This window comes from Nerophis ophidion, linkage group LG28 (genome assembly GCF_033978795.1).
Source record: "Nerophis ophidion isolate RoL-2023_Sa linkage group LG28, RoL_Noph_v1.0, whole genome shotgun sequence".
Lineage (NCBI taxonomy): Eukaryota > Metazoa > Chordata > Actinopteri > Syngnathiformes > Syngnathidae > Nerophis > Nerophis ophidion.
Window position 1 is genome coordinate 13,022,280 of NC_084638.1, and position 17,872 is coordinate 13,040,151.

General features: G+C 38.8%; 1 protein-coding gene and 2 non-coding genes across 3 annotated transcripts in view; all 3 read left to right on the forward strand.

Annotated features, from left to right (window-relative positions):
- Positions 1-17,872, forward strand: part of LOC133545570 (gastrula zinc finger protein XlCGF26.1-like) — a 384,938-nt gene that overhangs the window by 320,626 nt on the left and 46,440 nt on the right. The gene's annotated exons all lie outside the window — the stretch shown is intronic.
- trnaf-gaa (transfer RNA phenylalanine (anticodon GAA)) lies at positions 11,189-11,261 on the forward strand. Its single transcript has one exon. It is a non-coding gene; the product is annotated as a tRNA-Phe (tRNA).
- Positions 13,682-13,754, forward strand: trnar-acg (transfer RNA arginine (anticodon ACG)). The gene has a single exon. It is a non-coding gene; the product is annotated as a tRNA-Arg (tRNA).

A 17,872-nucleotide genomic window follows, 5' to 3' on the forward strand; every position in this document is an offset into this window, starting at 1 on the left:
TAATTTTCCTTCTTCATATATCCTATTATATAATTTCAAGACCACTTCTTTGCCGATGCTACCTAACTTTTTGATCATTTGATAATTCACCAGGTCTTTCCCTGCCGTCGTATTTTTAACTTTTTTCAAAATTCGAACCATTTCATCCAAAGAAAATGTCATATCCATATTGTTGGTATAACTATTATCGTTGTCTTCCTTCATTTCCTTAATATTTAATCTAATTGTTTCTTCTCTCTTTTGTTTTTCTACATTTCTTAAATAATCATTACTGTGCACTTTAACAAAGGTTTTTGCTAAAAGTTCTGCTTTTTCTTTATTTCCTACCACACTCCGCGTTCCATCTTTCATCACATGATTTTTATGTTCTTTTCTGACCCCTGACATTCTCTTGATCATTCCCCACACTTGGCTTAAAGGAGTAATTCTATTTATCCATCCATCCATCCATCATCTTCCGCTTATCCGAGGTCGGGTCACGGGGGCAACAGCCTAAGCAGGGAAACCCAGACTTCCCTCTCCCCAGCCACTTCGTCTAGCTCTTCCCGGGGGATCCCGAGGCGTTGCAAGGCCAGCCGGGAGACATAGTCTTCCCAACGTGTCCTGGGTCTTCCCCGTTCTATTTAGTGTTTCACAAAAAGTTCTCCAATGGTGTTTTCTTGTTTTTTTAATAACATACCTTACTCTAGCTTGATGCCTTTTATATTGGATCATGTCTTTGAAATTATGTGTTCTTCTCAATATTCTAAATGCTCTATTCCGTTCTTGTATTGCATCTGTGCACTCTTGTGTCCACCACGGCACTATCTTCCTTCTTCTCCCTATACTATTCCTTGGTATGCTCTGTTCGGCTGCTTCTATTATGCACTTTGTAATATCTGTATTTAATTGTTCAATATCTTGATTTATATCTACTTCCTTTAAAGTTATGTCGGTAATTTCCCTAAATTTCTCCCAGTCACCATGATTATACTTCCATCTTCCTTCTATCCTAGTACTTTTTGTCCTATGATTTATGTTTATGTGAATGAAGATTGGATAGTGATCACTTCCCATTGTGCTGTATTTATTTACTTCCCACTCCACCTTTCCTGCTAACCCTTGTGACACTAGTGTTAAATCTATTGCTGTTTCTTTACCCGTGACGACATCCAACCTTGTTCCCGACCCATCATTCACACACACCAGTTCTTTTTCCTCCAAAAGTGCTTCCAATGTATCCCCATTCCAGTCATCCCTTTCACCCCACATTGTGCTATGTGCATTAAAGTCACCACACCGAATAATATTGCCACTCCAGTGCTCCATTATTGTTTCTAGTTGGTGAATTTCTAATTTCTTGCATGGATTATAGAAGTTTAGTACTTTGTATCTTTCTTTATTATTCCATACTTCTACTCCTACTATCTCTAGTTCTTGTTTTAGTTTTAATATTGAATAATGCATATCTTCCTTAATAAATATGGCACATCCTCCTCCTTGCCCATCATTCCTATCTTTACGTATCGTTATATATCCTTTTATTATAAAGTTTAATTTTGGCTTCAGCCATGTTTCTTGAATACATATGATATGTGGTTTATTTTTCATATTATTAATACATCCCTTTAATTCCTGTCCATTTGCTATCAAACTTCTGGCATTCCACTGAACAATTAACATGGCGTTGGATTGTGGTCACATGACTCGGTCTCGTCTACTCTCTGTAGCTCACCTTGCACCTGTTCCCAGGATAGTTCTTTTAAATTTAAAAACTTTGCTGCTGCTTTGACAATTATTTTGATTTTCTCAGTCTTGTTTCTAGCCTGTTCTGTACAGTTTATTACGTAAGCCAGGAATACAACTAGTTTGTCCATGGAAATTCCTGTATTTGCTGCCTCTTGTTTTTTATTTCTTGAACTATTTTCACTTCTGTCCTGTTCTGCACTTTCTTGATTTCTTATTTTAACTGCCTCTGCGTATGTAATATTTCTTTCAACTCTGATTTGCTGTACTTCTGTTGCCTGTTTTCTTATGATGCAGCCCCCATACGCTGCTGTGTGATTCCCGCCACAATTACAACACTTGACCTGTTCATTTTCTCCACATTGTCCATATTCGTGCTCCCCTCCACACCGTCCACATCTCATCTTAGCATGACACACACTAGCTATGTGCCCATAGCGTTGGCACTTGAAACAACGTACTGGGGGTGGCACGTCAGCTCTAACATAGAATCTTAAATACCCAATCATGATTCTCTCTGGTAGGACCTCCTCTGCAAATTGCACTAGCACAGATTCGCTCTCAGTCTTTTCACCGTTCCTAAATGCCGTCATTATTTTCATCATAGTGACAGTTCCTCCTTTTATTTCTCTTTTCAGATCATCCAAATTTTCTCCTCTTGGGATTCCTGTCACGACTCCTCTTGCCCCCTTTCGTTCTCCCACTTCGATTTTTTCCTTTATTATTTTGTTGCACAGTTTTTGCAATCGCATTGCTTTGTTCTTTTGCTCTCCATTTTTGCATTTAATCAACAGACGTCCGGCCCTGAGCACCTTCGCTATCTCCACCTCTCCAATGTCCTTCTTTAATCCCTTAACCAGTTACATCAAACTAATGTCATTCATATCTTGGTTTGATTTAAATGTATAAATGATCTTATATTCACCATCACCCTTTTTGTCTTATCAACCTCTTCATCGTCTTCATGCACTCTTTTAGCACTCGACTTTCCTTCACTCCCTCCTCTCCCCTTCTTTCCTCTCTCCCCTCTAGTCCTATCCATTTCCATACTATCCTCATACATCCCGTCACTATCCCCTTCCATCTCGATCCAGTCACAAAACAGCTTATGCTCAACCGCCAAAACAGATTTAGACACTCTCGCCGCCGCCAAATTCACTCCAAATGTTTGGTAGTTCCGCGTCTTTCCTTCCGGAAGCTTCCGATCCCAGCCTGGGAGGTTTGCTAGCTGTCAGTGGGCTCCAACACCGTACCCGACGTCACTTCTGTCAACTTGTTTAGCCACACTTACTTACCATGGTTCTTTTGTGTCATCTGTATTTCAATAACAATGTCATAATCAACCATTACAAACAAAACCAACGTTATTAAAAAAATACGGTGAAACAGCACATATCTGTACACAAACATGAAAGATGTGTTCAGCAGCCTTTGATGGAAAATAAATCAATGTTTTTATTATTTTTTAATAAGTTATTTAATTCAGAATTCTAAAAATGTAAAAAAAAAATAAAAAATAAAAAATTGTTAGGTTACAGTAAGTGCTTCGTTTAAAAAATATCAACATTTAAAAAATAAATTATGGGATTGGAGTTAGTGGCGCCCCCGTGCGTCATTCATTACAATGACCGAAATGTAAAAGTGGTTGAAATTGTGGTGATACATCTTGTTCATTTTCATGTTCTTGTTCCCTTTTACTCCGAGGTAAAATATTATTTTTTATACACACATTACTAAAACGTACAAGTACTTAATTAAAGGGGAACATTCTCACAATTTCAAAAGGGTTAAAAACAATAAAAATCAATTCCCAGTGGCTGGTTGTATTTTTTGAAGTTTTTTTTATTTTTATTTTACCGGTCCCGGAATATCCCTAAAAAAGCTTTCAAGTGCCTTTTTTTCGTTCTCTGCCAAGACACTGTCCATTTCCCTGTGACATCACACAGTGCTGCCAATGTAAACAAACAATGGCGAATACCACAGCAAGATATAGCGACTTTAGCTCGTATTCATACTCGGGTTTCAGGGGCTTAAGCGATTCAACAGATTACGCATGTATTGAAACGGATGGTTGGAGTATGAAAGTATTGAAGAAGAAACTGAAGCTATTGAGCGAATAGCTATTGACGCTATTCATAGCCATAGCATGGCAGAATAGCTGCGTTAGCATCGCCGGTAAAATGTGCGGACCAAACAATCAGGACTTTCGCATCTTTTGACACTGGAGCAACTTATATCCGTCGATTGGTAAGTGTTTCTTTCGCATTAAATGTGGGTGGAAGGAAACGTAATATAGTTGCAAATGCATCTGCAAGTTATCCAGACATCTCTGTGCCATGTCTGCTTTAGCACCGCCGGTAAATAGCATGTTAGCGTCGATTAGCATAGCATGTTAGCTTCGATTAGCTGTCAGTCACGCCACAACCAAATATGTCTGATTAGCACATAAGTCAACATCAACAAAACTCACCTCTGTGGTCTTTGCGACCACTATATAACCTTCTGCACGCGCAAAATAAGTAAACCTAAAGCCGATGGCCACATAACAGCTCAATCCAGATCCCTTAAAAAATACAACAGTGATAATTTCAACCTCAAATTAGATGAGTGGGACTGGTCCCCTGTGCTCACGAGCAACCTGGTTGAGGATGCTTGGGATCGCTTCAAAACAGCGTTCCTAGCTATACTAAATGATATGGCTCCCATGAGAACAGTCAGGATCAAAGCCCGCTCCGAACCATGGATCAATCCAGACCTATTAGCTGCCATAAAAGACAGGGACAGAAAATATTTCGAATACCAAAAGTGTAAAACCGAAGTAAATAAACAACCCAATAATAATAACCTCAAATCACTCCTTTCAACGCTCAAAAAGCAATGCAATAAATTAAGAAATAAGACAAAGAACCTGACTAAATCCTTCCAAAAAAATTATATCAATGACAAAATAGAGGAAAACACAAATAAGCCACGTGAGCTTTGGAAAATTCTAAACAACCAGCTTCCTGGATGCAGCCAGAAACTTAAAACCAGACTCACCAACATCAACATCAAGGAGGGTATAATAGAGGGTAAAATAGAGGTAGCAAGCAGACTTAACACCTTTTTCACCAACATAGCCACAACTCTCGTAAACAAGCTATCCCAACATTCTGGTCGCTTTGGTGTAGAACACATTAAAGCCTTCTACAGAAAGCTAGGAGTAGTCAACAACAATTTCAAGTTAGAAATGGTCTTAGCTAACGAGGTGCTTAATAAATTGAGCGCGCTCCACCCAAACAAGGCCAACGGCCTTGACAATATCCCCTCCAGATTCCTCATGGACTCTGCCACCACCATTGCCCCAATAATCACTCATATAATAAACCTCTCAATCAAACAAGGCCAAGTACCCAAGGATTTCAAGATAGCAAGAGTAACCCCCCCTTTATAAAAAAGGAAGCATATTAGAACCTGGTAACTACCGACCTGTTTCTATTCTCAGTTCCATTTCGAAAGTAATGGAGAAAATAGTTTATGAACAGGTTGATAGATATCTTGCTACTGATAAACTAATGTACAAATTCCAATCCGGCTTCAGAACTAACCACTCCACTGACACATGCCTTCTCTATCTGACCGACCACATCAAACATGAGGTGGACGCGGGCAAATACTGCGGCATGGTCATGCTGGACATTCAGAAGGCCTTTGACACGGTTAACCACGCTACACTGTTGGATAAGCTCAGAGCAATCGGATTCGACGAAACCTCATCGAGCTGGATGCAATCTTTCTTGGAGGGGAGGAAACAGGTGGTAGAGGTGAACGGCACCATGTCCCCTCCCCTCTCAGAAAGATGTGGAGTCCCCCAAGGCAGTATACTAGGACCTTTACTGTTCCTAATATACGTAAATGACATGCCACCAGCATGCCACTGTGAATTGTTCCTGTTTGCGGATGACTCGGCCCTGCTGGTATCGGGTAAGGACAAGTCACAGGTGGAATAAAATCCTCAGTGCTGAACTCCTCAATACTTGCACCTGGCTCGCTGACAACAAGCTATCCATACACTTAGGTAAAACGGAATCCATCCTATTTGGGTCCCATAGCAAACTTAAGAAGGTCAGTGACTTCACTATAAAAGTGGGTGACATTGTTATCGCCAGGGAGGATGAGATCACCTACCTAGGTTCCATTCTAGAGGCTAATCTTTCCTGTGATAAAATGGCAACCAAGGTGATCAAAAAGGTCAACCAAAGAACGAGATTCCTCTACAGAATCTCCTCTCTGGTCAACAAAAGCACCTTGAGGATTGTAGCGGGAACTCTCATTCAACCCTTCTTCGATTACGCTTGCACCTCCTGGTACCCCAGCACCTCCAAAACCCTCAAATCTAGACTCCAAACATCCCAGAATAAGCTAGTCCGGTTTCTTTTAGACCTCCACCCCAGATCTCACCTCAATCCAACCCACTTCTCCAAAGTGGGCTGGCTCAGGGTGTAGGACAGTGTAAAACAACTTGCACTGAGCCTAGTCAATAAAATCTGCTACACCTCCTTGATACCGAAGTACATGCCAAACTACTTCCTTAATGTGAATGACCACCATAACCACAACACCAGGGGGAGCTCCACAAACCATGTTAAACCCAGATTCCGATCCAACAAAGGTCTTAACTGATTCTCCTTCTATGCCACATCAATGTGGAATGCACTCCCAACAGGTATAAAAGTAAGTGCATCTCTATATTCCTTCAAAACCGCTCTAAAACAACACCTCCAGGCAACTTCAACACTTTACTAATACCCTCCTCCATTCACATCCCATCTCCCCGGATTATAAACAACTCAAATGTACTTCTAATGTATATACTTGTTCTTATGCTATCTGAACTCACTATGTTCTCTGCTGGCTGTACATATCCTACTAAATAAGACCTCCACTGTTTCGATGTCCACATTTCTCTGTTGATGCAATTGTTGATGACTGAAGTTCTGATATCAACCAAAGCACCTCATCCCACCCCCGGATTGTAAATAATGTAAATAATTCAATGTACATACTATGATGATTAACTTGTGTGATGACTGTATTATGTTGATAGTATATATTTGAACCATGAATTGATTAATGTGGACCCCGACTTAAACAAGTTGAAAAACTTATTCGGGTGTTACCATTTGGTGGTCAATTGTACGGAATATGTACTGAACTGTGCAATCTACTAATAAAAGTATCAATCAATCGATCAATCAATCGTTGACTTTATCGTTGCAAATGCATCTGCAGGTTATCCATACATCTCTGTGCCATGTCTGTCATCGCCGGTAAAATGTGGAGACACTGCGGCACATTCAATGGGGGTCTGGCGACAGACACTTTCGCATCTTCGGGCCAGTGGTGCAACTTGAATCCCTCCCTGTTAGTGTTTTCACACCCTCCGACAACACACCGACGAGGCATGATGTCTCCAAGGTTCCAAAAAATAGTCGAAAAAATGGAAAATAACAGAGGTGAGACCCAATGTTTGCAATGTGTTGAAAATGAAAATGGCGGCTGTATTACCTCGGCGATGTAACGTTCTGCCGTCATCGCCCCCAGACCGATGAACAGAAAAGGCGTTTAATTCGCCAAAATTCACCCATTTAGAGTTCGGAAATCAGTTAAAAAAATATATGGTCTTTTTTCTGCACCATCAACGTATATATTGACGCTTACATAGGTCTGGTGATAATGTTCCCCTTTAAGATGGCGCTGCTCTTGTGGCTGATGGTGGCTGGAGCTCTGTGCTCTTGTTTCATCCTTTTCTGTTCCTGCTGTTTCCCTCTTGTGTTCATGTTGTTGTTTGTTTTTTCTGCCCTTTGGTTAAGGATCCTTTGGGACTGTGTGACAAGGGGTGGCACTTTCGTGACTTCTGTGGTGCTTTTTTGTGAACTTCTGGATCTGCCTTCCGGGATCCTTTAGGCCAGTGGTTCCCAAAGTCGGCGGTACCGCCCCCTTGGGGGCGGTGGAAAGATCTGGGGGGGCGGTGAGGAAGAAGGGGGCGGCAGTCCGAAGTCGAAGTCAGAAGTTCGAACGTTTGTTTGACGATTTGTACACAACACGTGCAGCAGGACGAGTTAGTGGATGACGCATCAGGGTCCGGTTACCACACGCCGCTCTGGCCCAGTCAGATCCGACAGCATAGACTACAAAAGCAAAAGCTCAGGTTTGTAATTTCAAGCTTGTAATGTTCAGAATCTTATATTATAATAAAAACCGCATTCTGGCGGTCAACATCATCTTGAGTTCAAGTCAACATGAAATTGGGGACTCGCCAGAACGCGACGTGTTGTGTTGTGTTGAGCTGGTTAGGGTGGTGCATTCACTGATATATATTGTTACGAATGTATATGACTTTGTACCTGTGTGTGCATGTGTGTGTGTGCATATATGCGTGTTCGCGCGTGTGTCATTGTGTGGGTGGCGAGGGTGGCGTGCCTTAGATCACGTCCGCCACCATTTTCTGTGAGTAAATGGAAGAAAATGAATACGTGAGAGGGTAAATTGCTTTTCATACCTTCAATGTTGTCATTTTTGTCTTTAAGTAGGCCTATTTATGAAATGCGATAAAATGCTGTATTTTACATGGTTTTATTTTTTTGTTCCAGAATAAAGTATGGTACAGCAAACAAAAAAGAAGTGTCGGCAATATAGTGTGGAATATCTGAAATATGGATTTGTCGCAGCACCACACAACCAACAGCAACCAATGTGTCTACTGTGTCTACTTCTTTTTAGTGAATTCACTGGGGAGCCAAGGGGGCGCCAGCCTGCAAAAGTTTGGGAACCATTGCTTTAGGCCATGGAAACCAGCTACCGGGTCTCTCAGAGTCCATTTGGAGAGACTGGAGGAGATGTGGATGAAGATACAGGGCTGTGGAGCTGGTGCTGAGCGCTGGGACGGACAGGCTTCACAGTGTCTTGGCTGAATGAGGAGGTATTGGACACCTCGGTCTCCTTGCACGCATCCTCGCTCATCCATGCGGACTGGACACCGGCCGAGAGTTGGTGGGTGGCTCTCTTGGTTGCTTTGTTGGGTCTGTCCTGTGTCTGGCTATGCTCCTCACACCCCAGAAGGTGATGGTGTGGAACACCACAAAGTTAAACTTGTATTTTTGTTTGGTTGATTGTCTATGCATTGTGCAATCGTGTGTGTGTAGATGTAGTACTCCTTTGCGTTGTGTTTTTCCCCAAAAGACGACACCCAGTCTTTCTTCCGGTTCGACCATAGTTTATTCTGGTGAAAACAATCATTGTGAGTCTCCAATCAGCCTTCTCTATACATTTTTAAACCTGCACAGAAACAAAACAAAACAAAACTTAACATATACTGGTTCACATCTGAAACATCTTCTGGACCACTTCAGAAAGCCGATTATATTTTACTTTATACATAATTTGAACAGTTGTGTTTTATACAATTTGTAATTTGTGTGACTTTACGAATCATTTGTTGGGTCTCTATAATCCATTTTATTAATAATTTTTATTACTCCCTTTCGTAATATGATGATTGTTTTGTGATTGTTTTATATGTATGTCCCTAGACCTTTATGCAATATAAAAGTAAGAGAAAATGGCTTAGTAGTTTGTGGAATGATGGTTTTGTTTTTACAAACATACATTTGTGGATAAAAAAAAAAATCCCCAATCATTGTTTTTTAAACATTTTTTACGTTTTTTTTTTCTTTTTTGACATCCTCAAAGCATATTAATATCAATCAAAGTTTGGAGTTTCAAACAAAAGTCAATATTGTACATCATCCCACTGAGATTTCCTTTGCATACATTCATAAAATAAACAGATTAATTTGTTCTCCTATCACAGAATGAACAAGTGTTGTCTTCAATTGCAAACCATCTTAAAAATGATTTTAAGTCTTCAAGCCTGGGTTATTTCTCTTAAATTAACTCCTTTGCGTTTGGAAGAATGGAAACTTTAAAGTTATGAGTATTTGTTTTTGTTGCAGAGCAAATACAGTAAAGAAGAAATAGTAAAGAATTAAAAAAACAACACAAAATGCTTTAATTAGAATAATTTTAACGAAGCCTTTATATATTTTTTTATTGTTGTGTCTATTTGCAGGTCGTACTCAATGAAGTCCTCAAATAATAAAATACTTTAAAAACTCAATAAGTGCATCAGCGACCAAATGCCTTTTTCACACAATTGCTGTTCGAATATGGATTTGTTTCTCATTTTAATATAACAACAATTCCATAGTGGAGTATTGTGTGTGATGAAGTTGTGTTTGTAAATTAGTTTCCAGTACAACAACACTTGCTGGTAGGGATGTGTACTGTTCACTTTTAATTCCATGTTTTATGTGTTATATATGTAAATATATTGTGTGTTTGTATTTTGCCAACATGGTAGAATCACATGATAGGCAGGTTGTTTAATGTTTTTCTGTCACCTTGAGGAAATGGCCTAAAGAGGAAGATGACAATATAATGTCACTTGGACAATGATGTACAGAACAGAGGAGATTTAGTTCATTGCTATTTTTGGTTTTAGGCGATTTTTTTTTTTTTTTTAATATTTTTTCACAAAACCTCTCCATTATCCAGCAATGGATTTCTGGTAGCTGGTTAAAAAGAGATGGAAGTGGATAGTGAGCTGATGTATGAGGAAGGTATGGACATGGATAGGACTAGAGGGGAGAGGAGGTCATGAAGGAAAGTCGAGTGCTAAAAGAGTAGAAAAGAGGAAAAATATTATGGTGGTGTCAGGTTCAAACACAAATGACATCTATTAAACAGACGAGAAGCAAGAAATCATGCAAAGAGAGAGTTAAATTTTGGTCAATTGAGGAGAGACGTGTTTTGAGCCGTACTCTAGTTACAGATCCAAACTATGTTCTAAAAGTCCAGCTCATGTGCTCTCTCTATTTATTTGGAAGGTCCCTGGTTACATCACTGAGGCTGTCGCTGAGGGAAGGGGGTAATCTCAACAGCTCTAGTTAGACACAATTATATAATTATACAAAAATGCAAATGTGCTGACAGTCGTGATATTGCCTTGTCTCTGTGTTGTGGCCACAACAACCCTGCTTCAACTCTGGGTCATGGCATTTTACCCTTTAAACTGACTTTTTTTTTAAGCATGGTTCATCTACACTTGAAGACTTAATTATTAGCCTCCTAAGAACTTTTGAAAATGTCTTAAACATCTGCCAAATGTTTACAATAATCATAACATTCTCGGTAGTAAAACATTCCTCAGAATCATTTTGGTACATTTTTTAGAGACCCTGAAATGCTCAGTCATGGAGCGTAAGACATTCTTTTTGAGCTTTCGGGATTCAAGAACCTGTTCTGCTGACCAATACTAGGCTTTGAGACCCCCTTGGAAAGGCCTCCTTCCACCCCTCAATAGTCACCAATAGGGAAGACCTTAGCAACATTTGAATATGTAAACCCAAAATGCATTTGTATAGGTTAAATAGCTCAGTTGGGAGAGTGTCAGATTGAAGATCTGAAGGTCCCTGGTTTGACCCCGGGTTTCAGCACAAATCCGTGAGCTCCTAAACCAATCCTACTATTAAGTCTTCTGTGGCTCTTACAATACTGAAATGGTCTCCCTGACCTGCCAAACTTGCTGGTAGACTCCTAGTATAAGTTGTTACACACCTTTCCTCCATTTTCAATTTGGACACCATTACGTGGTTTAACAGTGTATCGTTCCTTAAAAGAGTGTTTGGTCATTAACTGACACTTACATTGGGCTGTTTGAAACACAAATGTGTTTTCTTAGGGGTATTTTCTTGGAATGTATAACTTGAAACTGAGAGTAATAAAGCTGGGCTCAGTGTGCATCCAACACACCTACTGCAAAATATTAACCACAACTTTCATACAGATACACTGTCTAACAATTTATGTTTAAAGTATTGAGGTTAAACGTTTAGATGATCGCATTAACGCTCTCCCACCAGAGCTAAAGTGTATGTATGGGATTATTTTTGGATTTCATTTTTTTTTATAAAATAGGGAAAACACAATCGCTGTTAAAAAACTATTTAAATTAGGTTACAAGGACTGCTGCAGTTGGGTGAAAGAATGTATTTTGAGAAATGTAAGGAGGTTAGCATCAGGCACCTGAACCCTGGACCCTCAGATTAAAAGTTTGATGCTCTGCCGACTGAGCTACCCAAGCCCTTTTCAAAGTTGATTTGCCCATCATCTGAGAGAACAGCCATATTGTCAATCTCAGGTGAAGGTGTATTAGTCAGCATGTTCAGTGACAAGCTGGTAATTATCAAAGCTCAAGCTCGCCACCAAATCTCATTTTTTGACAGTTATGCCAGTTTTACATCCTCATCAACAAAGAAGGATTTGACCAAAAAAGAAGCTCCTCTCCCGAAGTTGCCAACTCTGAGCTGGATTTAACTTGGATGCTCCCCAGAATTTTGCCAGAAGCATTTTGCTTAAATTTTTAGTGGAGGTTAGCTGCAACAGGTAGAGCTGGTGAAGGCCCAGGCTGCAACAAATAGAAGGTCACTAGATTATAAAGTCCAACATAAGCAGTCAGTACAGCCCTGTTTTGGTAGTTAGTGTAATGTAAACTGTGTGTTCCTTTGGCGTAATATGTTTACGATAAACAAGCTGTACTACAGAAAAACTACAAAGGTCTAGTGGCGCAATGGATAACGCGTCTGACTATGGATAAGAAGATTCTAGGTTCAACTGCTGGCTAGCTTGTTGTATTTCTTTGCTCTAACTGAAGCAAAATTCAGCGCCATTTCTTCTGGAGTGTTTTTGCATTTAAAATAAATATCTACAAACAGGAACATTCATTTTTTGTCTTGTTATTATTGTGAATAGATAACTGGAAGTTGTATCTGTTGTTATACTCGGGACATTCAATCAGAATAAAGTGGGTGAGGAAAAAGGTGAACCAATACAAATCTTGCCTGGCCACGCCTTCCTCTTGTTAAAGTAAATATTGTTGGGGCTTCGTATTTGTTTGATCATGATTTTTGAAAAAAAAAAGAGTTGTCTTGTTCCTTCTGGTAAGTGGTTGAACAAGATGTGAAACCAACCAGGTACTCTGGCAAAATTTAAAATATCTATTTTATGTCGTTACAGTATTGGCCTTGATGCATCTAACACACTTAAAGCAAAAGATTAACCAAAACTTTTTCATACAGATACACTGTCTCACAATTTGTGTTTAAGGTATTGCGGTTAAACCTTCCGATGATCGCATTAACTCTCTCCCACCTGAGCTAAAGTGGATGTGAGGGATGTTTTGGGATTTCAGTTTTTCAGATGAAATAAAGAAAAAAACAATAACTGTTGAAAACTAAAGGTTACAAGGACTGCTGCAGTGGGGTAAAGGGATGTCTGTGGAGAGGTTAGCATAAACTGCCTGCACAGAGACTTGAACCCTCGACCTTCAGATTAAAAGTCTGAAGCTCTAACAACTGAGCTACCCAGGACCTGTTCAATACTGATTTGCCCAACATCTGAGAGAACAGCCATATTGTCAATCTCAGGTGAACGTGAATTAGTCAGCATGTTCAGTGACAAGCTGGGAACTGTCAAAGCTCAAGCTCGCCAATTGCTTGAACCCAAATCTCATTTTTGACGGTTAAACCAGTTTACATCATCAACAACAAAGAAGGTTTTGACCAAAAAAGAAGCTCCTCTCCCGAAGTTGCCAACTCTGAGCTGGATTTAACTTGGATGCTCCCCAGAATTTTGCCAGAAGCATTTTGCTTATTTTTTTAGTGGAGGTTAGCTCCAACAGGTAGAGCTGGTGAAGGCCCAGGCTGCAACAAATAGAAGGTCACTAGATTTTAAAGTCCAACATAAGCAGTCAGTAAAGCCCTGTTTTAGTAATAAGCCTAATGTAAACTGTGTGTTCCTTTGGCGTAAGATGTTCACGATATACAACCTGTAGTACAGTAAAACTGCTTTACTCACGGGGCTAGTGGCGCAATGGATAACGCGTCTGACTACGGATCAGAAGATTCTAGGTTCAACTCCTGGCTAGCTCATTGGTTTTCGTTAGTTGAACTGAAACAAAATTCAGTGTCTTTTTTTTACTTTTTTGCATTTAAAATAAATATTTACTCACTGGAACATGCATTTTTTAATTTAATTTATTTTGTTAATAGTTAACAGCTGTAATTGTATAGTGGTTAGTACTCTGTGTTGTGGCCTTTCCTCCAGCTGTTTGATGATGATTTTTGAAAAAAGAGGTACCTTGTTCCCTCTGGTAAGTGGTTGAACAAGATGTGAAACCAACCAGGTACTCTGGCAAAATTAAAAATATCAATTTTATGTCAGTACAGTATTGGCCTTGATGCATAATTTAATATGACTGATGTGTGCTTTGTGCTGTTACTTTAAACCTTGGTAAAATTGCATTATAAGCTCAGTCGATCGATCAATACGTTCTTTCTTTTCTTTCTTTCTTCAGTTTATTTCAAACATGAACATACAACATAATACATCAGACAATTTCATATCATTTCACATTACATCATGTCCAAAAAGGAGTAGGAAGAAGCAAAGCTTATTTAATTCTACTCATTTCCCACGTCAGAGCGTTTACAAATATATACATTCATTTACTGACCTTTTTTTTATATAGTAAAATAGTAAAATGACATCCGTGAATGGGTAATACAACAGCTTTTTACTAATTAAGTAATCAATTCAGTAAGTATTAGTATACTGAGATGAAGAATATCTTATTTCCAATAAGATTGAAAGTGTTTCTCATAATTCTTCTTCTTTGTACTTTGTAAGCACTATTAATTTGAACAACCTCTTAAACTGGATCATATCAGTATAATGTTTAACTTTTTTATTTAATCCATTCCATAATTTAATTCCAGATACTGATATGCGAAAGGTTCTAAGTGTTGTACGTGCAATCAAATGTTTTAAATTCAATTTTCCTCTAAGGTTCTATTTCTCCACTTTAGGTGGGAAGAATTGTTGTTCATTCTTTGGTAGCAAGTTATAGTTCGCTTTGTACATCATTTTAGCTGTTTGCAATTTTACCGAATCAGAGAACTTAAATATTTTTGAGTCAATAAATAAAGGGTTTGTATGTTCTCTATATCCAACATCATGTATCAGTCTAATTGATCTTTTGTGTAACACGATAAACGAGTGTAGCACACATTTGTTATTATTTTCCCATATTTCTGCACAATAACTCAGATTTGGTAACACTAACGAGCAGGAGAGAATATGAAGTGATTTTTGGCACAGCACGAATTTTGCTTTATTCATTACTGAAATGTTTTTTTCCACCGTATGTTGTATATTTTGTATATAAGATTTCCAGTTAATTTTATCATCTATTAATTCTCCCCAAAATCTGGTTTCTTTTACCCTTTCAATGTCTACTTCTGTCTATTTGTATTTGTGTCTGATGCTCTTTTTGACTGTTACCAAATAGCATTGTTTTAGTTTTACTGAGATTCAAAGATAGTCTGTTTTTGTCAAACCATTTTTTTAATTAAAAACGTTACTAAAACGGCCTTCTTTCATCTCCGTAATATCGCTAAAATTCGCTCCATTCTGTCCACTAAAGACGCTGAGATCATTATCCATGCGTTTGTTACGTCTCGCCTCGACTACTGTAACGTATTATTTTCGGGTCTCCCCATGTCTAGCATTAAAAGATTACAGTTGGTACAAAATGTGGCTGCTAGACTTTTGACAAGAACAAGAAAGTTTGATCACATTACGCCTGTACTGGCTCACCTGCACTGGCTTCCTGTGCACTTAAGATGTGACTTTAAGGTTTTACTAATTACGTATAAAATACTACACGGTCTAGCTCCATCCTATCTTGCCGATTGTATTGTAACATATGTCCCGGCAAGAAATCTGCGTTCAAAGGACTCCGGCTCGTTAGTGATTCCCAAAGCCCAAAAAAAGTCTGCGGGCTATAGAGCGTTTTCCGTTCGGGCTCCAGTACTCTGGAATGCCCTCCCGGTAACAGTTCGAGATGCCACCTCAGTAGAAGCATTTAAGTCTCACCTTAAAACTCATCTGTATACTCTAGGCTTTAAATAGACTCCCTTTTTAGACCAGTTGATCTGCTGTTTCTTTTCTTTTTCTTCTATGTCCCACTCTCCCCTGTGGAGGGGGTCCGGTCCGATCCGGTGGCCATGTACTGCTTGCCTGTGTATTGGCTGGGGACATCTCTGCGCTGCTGATCCGCCTCCGCTTGGGATGGTTTCCTGCTGGCTCCGCTGTGAACGGGACTCTCGCTGCTGTGTTGGATCCGCTTTGGACTGGACTCTCGCGACTGTGTTGGATCCATTGTGGATTGAACTTTCACAGTATCATGTTAGACCCGCTCGACATCCATTGCTTTCCTCCTCTCTAAGGTTCTCATAGTCATTATTGTCACTGACGTCCCACTGGGTCATTATTGTCACCGATGTCCCACTGGGTGTGAGTTTTCCTTGCCCTTATGTGGGCCTACCGATGATGTCGTGGTGGTTTGTGCAGCCCTTTGAGACACTAGTGATTTAGGGCTATATAAGTAAACATTGATTGATTGATTCATTTCTTCTGTTATTATTTGTATTATCTTCTGTGTGTTCTCTCCTGAACAGAAAGCAGTTGTGTCATCTGCAAATAAAATTAACTTCAAGTCCTTTGTAACTTTACAAATGTCGTTTGTATAAAGATTACACAATCTGTATCCACAAATGTAAGTTTGTTAGAACCAAACCATCCTTCCACGAATAATTCAACCATTTTCTCTCACTTTTATAATACATAAAAGTCTGGAGACATACATATAAAACAATCACAACACAATCATCATATTACAAAAGAGATTAATAAATATTCAAATGGATTATAGAGACCCAACAAATAATTCATAAAGTCACACATTTTAAAATTGTATAAAAGACAACTGTTCAAATGATGTATAAAGTAAACAATAATATGCTTCCTGAAGTGGTCCAGAAGATGTTTCAGATGTGAACCAGTCAATATGCCATCCATCCATCCATTCCTACCGCTTATTCCCGTGGAGCGTTGGTACCTATCTCAGCTACAATCGGGTGAAAGGTGCGGTACACCCTGGACAAGTCGCCACCTAATCGCAGGGCCCAGTAAATATGTATATCATATAAAGGTGTTAATCTATGGGATTATTAACAATTACAAATAAAAATATGTAACACTTCAATATTTTAAGCACCTATAAAAAACACTACTACGAATTAGTCTAAAATTGCATCATAAATATATATATATATATATATATATATATATATATATATATATATATATGTATATATATATATATATATATATATATATACACATAAATGTTTTTTATTGTTTGTAAAATATGTCTTGTACTGTTTACTCTCACCGTTTCAGCAAAATTGTTCTATTCAATTTTTAATAACAGTACACAATGTTACATAATAATGTATGTACTTGATTGAAAGAAGCACTAATATAAAATATCTAATCTATAAATGTAGAAGCATGTTAAAAAGATGGTTTCACAAACAACAATGTCACACATGTTATATGTGCTGATGTTGCTAGAAAGTCAAAATTAAAGTCTTTACAGTTTATTTCAAATCCTGCAGTTTCATTTGCTGCTGCTGTTCTCACCAGCACACTTGTGTTTCTTACACTGGTACTTATAAGAGAATCTTTCACCACACACACTGCAACTCAACACTTTCTCTCCTGGGTGTCTTCTCATGTGTACTACAAGTGTTGATCGTTGACAAAAGCTTCTGTTGCAGATTGAACATGAATGTGATTTTTCACCAGTGTGTGTTCTTAAATTTTGAATTTCTGCAAAACCTTTACCACAGACTGAACAGGAAAAAGGTTTTTCACCAGAGTGTGTTCTCATGTGCACTTTCATAGATTCCTTCCTTGGAAAAGATGAGCCACAGATTGAACAGATAAAAGGTTTTTCACCAGTGTGTAACATTGTGTGTTTTTTCAAACTCTGATTGTGTGTTAACTTTTACCACATATCAAACAGGTAAAATGTTTTTTTCCAGTGTGTATTGGCATGTGTTGGTTTAACACATTTTTTTTTTGTAAAACCTTTACCACAGAATGAACAAGAAAAATGTTTTTCTCCTGTGTGTGTTCTCAT